Source organism: Micropterus dolomieu, linkage group LG04 (assembly GCF_021292245.1).
Source record: "Micropterus dolomieu isolate WLL.071019.BEF.003 ecotype Adirondacks linkage group LG04, ASM2129224v1, whole genome shotgun sequence".
In the NCBI taxonomy this organism is placed as follows: domain Eukaryota; kingdom Metazoa; phylum Chordata; class Actinopteri; order Centrarchiformes; family Centrarchidae; genus Micropterus; species Micropterus dolomieu.
Window position 1 is genome coordinate 31,025,503 of NC_060153.1, and position 7,215 is coordinate 31,032,717.

The window sequence follows — 7,215 nt, forward strand, 5'->3', positions numbered from 1 at the left end:
ACACCGGTGGACAAACACACTGAGCTGCAGCACACAGTGACAAGACGTCCGCCTGCTGCCTCTCCTCTGACAGAAACATTCTTAAGGTTTCATAGAATAATTAGGGGTAACTTTTAGCAGATTTAGACTTTTTGAAGGGAAATACACCTTTACAGAAGCACTCTGGCCAACGTGAACGTGAGTGGTGTCCAGATTACCATGGGCAGCCTTCAAATGCCTTTGGTAAGTCAGTCAAACATGTTGTGGGTAGATTAGTGGTAATGCATTCATGGAATGCCTTCTTAGGAAGACATTTATTTTATAGATAATAACCATGATCACTGATGTGACCTTTGACCCCCAAAATGCAGATATTGCAATATAATTACCTTTAATAGTTTTATTAATGTTTGCAAGTTGAGAATGTTTAAATTGCACAGTAGTAAGACTCAAGATTAAGAGTCATCTTTTGACTCTTTCAACACGAGCATTTTGTTCATTAAGAAGTTGACTTAGAAGAAAATGTCATTTTCATTTCCACAAGCATTTTCATTTTAATCAAAAAGTAATCCATTACAGACCAAGGTTGCTTTAAATATACTAGTTAAACACAATTTAAACAATAGAAGAACAACAACCAAGTAGGTAATCTAGGTATACATTGGTGTGTGCTCAAATATTCACTCCTCCTCAGCCAGGTTATCCCAAAACTGACTTCTTCTCCTTCTCTATCCACTTGTCTCCAGGTCGCAGCTGTTTCGGATCCTCCAGAGTCTCCTAAAATCAACCAGAATTTACATTTCACTGCAAGGTGTACAGTGTTTATAACTCTGTATTTGACAAATACATTTTACTCTTGCTCTCTCTTACCTTCTTCATGAGGAAGTCCAGTTGTGTGAACTCCTCTTCATCATGCAAGAGTTTGAAGAACATGTCTCCTGATCCCCATCTCAGCTGAATAACAGCCACGACAGACAGATTTGGGTCCTTCTTTAGTTTAGCCAGTGAGGGACCACCACATTGACTTTCCCAGAGTCGGAGGAGGCGATGACATTCTGAAAATCCTCAAGCTTTTGACAGGGGTGACATTCGTGAACGCTGGTTTCAGCCTGGTGCTCTGCTCTGACGTGGACCCAGCTTAGTGAAGCTAACGTTCCTCTCCTTCACAGCCTTACTATATGTTTCATAGGAACATTTGAGTGACTTTTTTCCCTTGTAATCTTTGAACATCAACTGAAAGCTGACGTCGCAGTGCATGCTCAGTCTGTAATGGCGGGAAGTGGGATTAAATGATTGAGTGAGTTCAAATATTGGACCCATTTTATTGATGGAAGTATGCCTTCCTCTGCGTTCTTGTGGGGCGTTAGACTTGAGGAGATTGTATTTCCAGTGACAGTGATGATCAGTCTAAGTCTATGTTGTTTTACAGACTTCATGTTGCTGGCCGGGGTCATCATATGGAAAATACAGCTCTTTTTTCACACTATAGGACATGTTCCGATATGATGTCAATGTCTGTCTCCTTTGATCCTCTGTGAATTTTTAATGCAATTCTTCCTACACATTGGTCCACAACGCCTCCCCATCCCTGGAATCACCATCTTCACCATTGTCACCCCCATCCTCTGGTACATAGGTAGCATCCCTCTCATCATCATCCTCCTCACTGTCATCACCCCTCATCACCCTGCCCTCATCCTGTTTGTTCCTTTGAGCTACAGATTCTTGAAGACAGAAGCTATTATCTGCCCACTCCTCAGTGAAACTGCCTGCCTGAAACTCTGCATCCAGTGAGGCAAACAGCTCCTCCAGATATAGTTTTCTCATCCTCTCCTCCTCACTATCTGCTTCTGCTTTAGGGATTTTTGAAGTAGTTTCCTCAAAATGTCCTGCAATAAATCATGAAAGATGAATGGGGTATTATTCGAATTAGTAGCCTATTTCATTTTTGAATATTTGAATATGACCATAAATAATTTGAATATGACCATAAATAATTTAAAAGAGATGAGATCAAAGAGATCTTAAGGTAACATGTATGTCCTTGTCTTTGTGGCCTGTATAAACATCTAGGCTATTCTCAAACTTGTAAAATTTTCTGTTTATTCTAGAGCATTCTTAGCTATGTGTAGCTTCAAAAAAACTTCAAAACAAGTCAATGTTTTGTTTGTTTTTGATGCTAAGATCAGACAGAGCCATTGAGCTCCTGTTTGATTTACATCAAATGCATGCGATTCATGGATACATGATGAGAGTTATGTCTGTGGTTGGCCACCCTTGAATTTGATTGGCGCTCAGTGAAGCTAATGATATTGTTAATCATGTGATCACAGTAAAGAGGACAGTAAACACAGGCAAATTTGACAGCTATTTCAAAACTGCTTCTGTTGCTGCAGGGTCTGCTCGTCCACTATCCTGACGGGGCGCAGCTAATTTTAACTTGCCTAACGTTGTAATTTTACAGAAGTCAGCTAACATTTGAAGGAGTAACCTCTGTCACTACAGTTGGATTAAGCCTAGTTCACAATACACAATTCTAAGCCAGATTTGCCGGTCAGCTTGCATAGTGTGTGACCCCCGTCACTGATCAGTCACGTAGTGTGAACGCCACAACAACTTCAAGACTCCCGTCACATGACGGCAAGTTATGTAGTGTGGACGGCGCGGCCATCGGCCGACGCTGAAAGTCGTGTAGTCTGCACGAGCCTTTAGCCACCTGAAACGTGAAGAGATGTCCGAATCAAGAAACATCAACACGATTATAAATCAGATTATCACCATGTTGTTAGAGTGGAAATTACCTTCAGCGGAGTAGTGGCTAGCTAGGTAATAACAATAGGACTAATAAGCAGGTGTCAAGCTGATGGGGGTCAAGCAGGAACAGGGGGGCAGTTTCAGATTCCACAGCTCCAGAGCCAGAAACACCTGCAGAAAGTGACAGAAGGAGAGGGGAGAGGGACGAGAAGCATAAAACTACAGGGAAGAGGGAAGTCGATTGAGTAACATGCCTTAATTGGATAAGAATTCATAAAGATGGAGAGCGAGAGGAGAAGAACTCAGTGCATCATGGGAAGTCTCCCGGCAATCTAGGCTTACAGCAGCATAACTAAGGGATGGTTCAGGACTCACCTGAGGAGTAACTGGAATAAATTAGTGTATTAGTAAATATTATAATATGTTAGCATAATATTAATATATTTATAGGCTCACACCGTCTTTCACATAGTTGTTTTTCTTTGAGTTTTGCTTCCAACAGCTTTCCTTTCTTGCCGACGTCATTGAGCCTATATATTAATAAAAACCTCACCCGTCAGATGGTATGTTGGGGCTGTGGAACGCTGTCATTTCCCCTGTCTCTCATGTTGGTATGGCCTTAGAGACGAAAAGGGTACTTCCTCTTTAATGTCATTCTCAGTGCCCAGTTCTCTGGTTTGAGGAACGGTGTCTTCACCCACTGTGCTGGAGGTCACTGTACTGGTGCAAGGTATGCTGGCTGTGGTAGTGCTCATGGCTCTTGATTTGTTGGCAGCTGAGCTCTTTCAGTGGTTTAATTTTGTTCATAAAGCTCAGGATTTATAGCGTGTTTATTAACCAGTTCCTCTAAACCCATTTTGGGCAATTTCTATAGTAGCAGCTTTTTTCTATGCTTTGGGTAACAGGGTGATGATATCTGACTTTCTCATCTTTCAATCTCCTTCCCTCTTCATTCCAGCTGTTTTTTATGCCTTTAAAGAGGGACTTGTCTGCAGGCTGTAGATGGTGTGTTGTGTGTGCTGGGTAACACACGACATGCACATTGTTCTCTTTCATTAAATTTAGAAAGTCGATGTTGTAGACATGGGTACTGTGTCCATCCAGACAGTGCTTGAAGTAAAATGAAAAATAGGTGCCAGTAACCCCCCTCCCTGCGCACTATCCTCAATCACAAGATGAAACTAGTACATATTAAAACATTAACATCTTTGCGCATAAACCACTTAATTTCCTGCATTCTGAACACATTTTCTGCACCGTTATGGAGGAAACGTCTTTATTTATATGAAGGGAAACTAAATTAAGGTGACAGGTGACAATTTAAAATATAATGGAATAAAATTCAGATAATTCAGTAATCAGCTTTTGGACAATGCAAATTAGTTTCTTCTATATTTCAATTGCATTGCATGTGTTCCTTTTGTGCATTGTTTCATTTGTTATTTAACATTTCTAGTTGATGTTTTTCAGAATATGTTTAACAAAAGTGTTCAAAAAGTGATGGAGACATTCAGATCCTGACCTGTCCCCAGCGTAAATGACACCAATCTGTCAACACTTTTAAATGTCCCGCCCCATCCAGGCTGTGATTGGTTGGTTCAGGACCAGAACTGCATTTCAAGGACCCTTGTTTACTTTGATTCTGCCAGCTAGCTGGCTGGCTAGCTAGCTAGGTAGCTAGCTATGTACTCTTGACAGCCCCCCGAAGCCAATTATCCTTACCACAACCATCACCGAGTGTGTGCCTAAACCTAAGTTATTGATTATATGCATGTCGACAGGTTAACCCTACAGCTAGCAGACAGGGTTAACCTCCTTCGTGTTGCTGTGCATTACCACCACCACTCCACTAGATGGCACTGTTGCAAAAGAACTACGGTCCCAGGATTGCAGGGGTCCTGAAACTGCAGCCTCCGGTACTGCAGCTACATAATCTTGGATCAGTTTGCTGTTTATCCACCCTAAAACCTTTACAAGAGTGTCTGGTGGTGCGCTTGGCTTTAAAAATTACAAGCAAAGGCATGTAGTCTCCCACTGCATTGAAGCTGACAAGTGCTGTAGCTGTTTACCCTTTCTCACCAGCTGTGACCTCCTAGCAGGCACGCCTACTTCTGCCACAGCTCTTGGAGACACAAAGTGGGCCTGCAGACATGTTTCATGACAGTTCTACAAATGTGATGGGAGATCTTTAAGTCCTAGTTCTGTTCAGATTTCCTTGTAGCCATCAAACCACTTCTCAACCACAGTTTTATTTTTTTCATGCTTAATTAAGGATGTCTTCTCTCGAAGTGGTCAAACCAGTGCTGCCCAGCCTTCTTAGTTACATTGGAAAATCCAGTCAGATTGTTTTTTTCTACATACTGATATAGAGCATGTATTTATTGCCACCTAAGTGCTGGGGGGCCGCCAGGAATTTTGGGCCCTATGACAAAAAACTCAAATTGGACCCCCTCTGCGCAGCTGTTGTCACCACTTCTCTAGGACTTAACTGTCCCATCAAAAGCTTTACATAGCTTTAATTAAAGGCTTGCAAGTGTCTGGCTTCTTATAGTTCAATATTAGTACTACCACAATATTTACTTCTGGTGATTTGCACGTGCAAGTCTGCATACATGATGCAGTTCACTATTTACTTCTCAGAAAATTGCCCTTCATGATGGGAATAATAAAGTCTGTATCTATAGATGTCATTAATGGCCATAACTCAATCTAAATGAATGTATCAAACTGGATTATTTTAATATAGTCTGTAACTTACATGCAGGCTGAGGTAAGAAGTTGTTTTTTTATTTTATTTATTTCATATGATCATTATGTGAGAAAATAATTTGTGTTTGAATTTCTCTCATCTTTTTTGTTATGGTAAAAATCCTGGTGTCTGGTGTCCAACCAGAACACTCTTGCATTACTCACATTTGTGTGCTTCAATGGAAAATACCAGATAGGATGTTCATTATTTGTTTGTAAAAAAAACAAAACAATTACAGCAATTACTAAATCCTCATGTTAAGTGTTGGATATATCTGTACTAAGAGTTGTTTCAAAACTGTTATATTAAAACTATTAGTTTACTGCTGATGCAGCAACTAGCTACAGGAAGCTCAGTTCATTTGGAGACTGAGATTCAGCACTGAGCAGTTCTCTGCTGTCCTTTTAAAGCAGCAGTTGATATGGGGCCACAGATCGATCTATCTGTCTGTCTGGGTTTGTGTAAAACCAGGGGAGCGAGTCGTGTTTTCCTGCTTCCTCAACATTCCCATCCCGGAAGTTTTTGATTGATCCGGAGCACTGTCGGATCGGAAGCTCAGCGTGCAGATGGGAATGAGAGGCACTTCGTCACGGCCTGTCAATCACAACCACCACCCACACACACACACACGCTGACACACACACTGAGCAGCTTATACACTTCATAGACTTGCCTTTTCCCTACAGGAGAATAACCACAAGAATATTTAGTTCCCCCACATTACCAACCCCCCGCAGACACACTTGCGTGCACTCATAAACACAAAGAAAAGCTCAGTCATCTGGCCGCTCTTTTTTCCAGCCCTCCTTGTCTCTCTCTTCTCTCATGTGGTAAATCTTTGAGGTTTTTGACAGGAACACAAGTAGTTTTTAAATTTTTCCTTTCTAGTTTCATCACCATCCCCCTTATCACGGTTTGAAAACATGACGGCTTGCTCATGTAAAATGTCTCCAACAAACCAAACGGCAAAAGCCATGACCATGTCTGAAACAAAAAAAAAGAAAGAAGACACATCTAAGGGGCATTTTTAATTCAGTCCTCTTCGGTAGTGGCTGGAGCTCAAACTTCAAAAGTAACTAGCATTATCAGAGTGTCACAGTCAGGAGATAACTGATGATAAATTCTGTTTAAATGAATGAACTGACAATGAGAATTCGGACGCAGCAGTCTAAAGTGCCATCATGTGATGGATTTTAGAGTCGGACTGTATCACCTAGACTATTGTATTTGCAAAATACAAAAGTCAAAGATAAAGTTATAAGGCGCATGGCTAGTGCTGCCATTGTCAAAATCCTGAAAGGTCACTACAAACAGCTGAGTGCAGGAGCTGTCGCCAGAGCTGAAATGACGCAGACTTTTTTGAGCATTTTCAGTACAAAAACCTCCCTAATAATAATAATAATAATAATAATCCTTATTTGTAGAGCACTTTTCAAAAACAAGTTACAAAGTGCTTTAACAAGTGTAAAGACAATAATACCCAAGAGACAATAATACAAAAAACAATACAAGATAAAAGCATGAAAACATTGAAAAGACTAAAATACAGATAAATATAAAATTAGTAAAATACAATAAAATAAAAGGGATAAAATAAAGTCAAATAAGATCGGGAAAAGCTCTCCTATAAAAGTATGTTTTAAGAAGGGACATAAAAGAGTTCACTGACTCAGCTGACCTGATTTCCTCGGGCAGGCTGTTCCAGAGCCTCGGGGCCCTGACAGCAAACGCTC

The 7,215-nt window shown here is 40.8% G+C and overlaps 1 long non-coding RNA gene across 1 annotated transcript in view; it reads right to left on the reverse strand.

Moving 5' to 3' along the window:
* Window positions 1-527: 527 nt before the first annotated feature.
* LOC123969954 overlaps window positions 528-7,215 on the reverse strand; it is a 23,899-nt gene continuing 17,211 nt past the window's right edge. Inside the window, exons 2-4 of the long non-coding RNA XR_006824831.1 lie at window positions 2,781-2,904; window positions 850-2,695; window positions 528-756 (exon numbers count right to left, since the gene is read on the reverse strand). This is a non-coding gene — a long non-coding RNA (uncharacterized LOC123969954). The remainder of the gene's footprint in view (window positions 757-849; window positions 2,696-2,780; window positions 2,905-7,215) is intronic.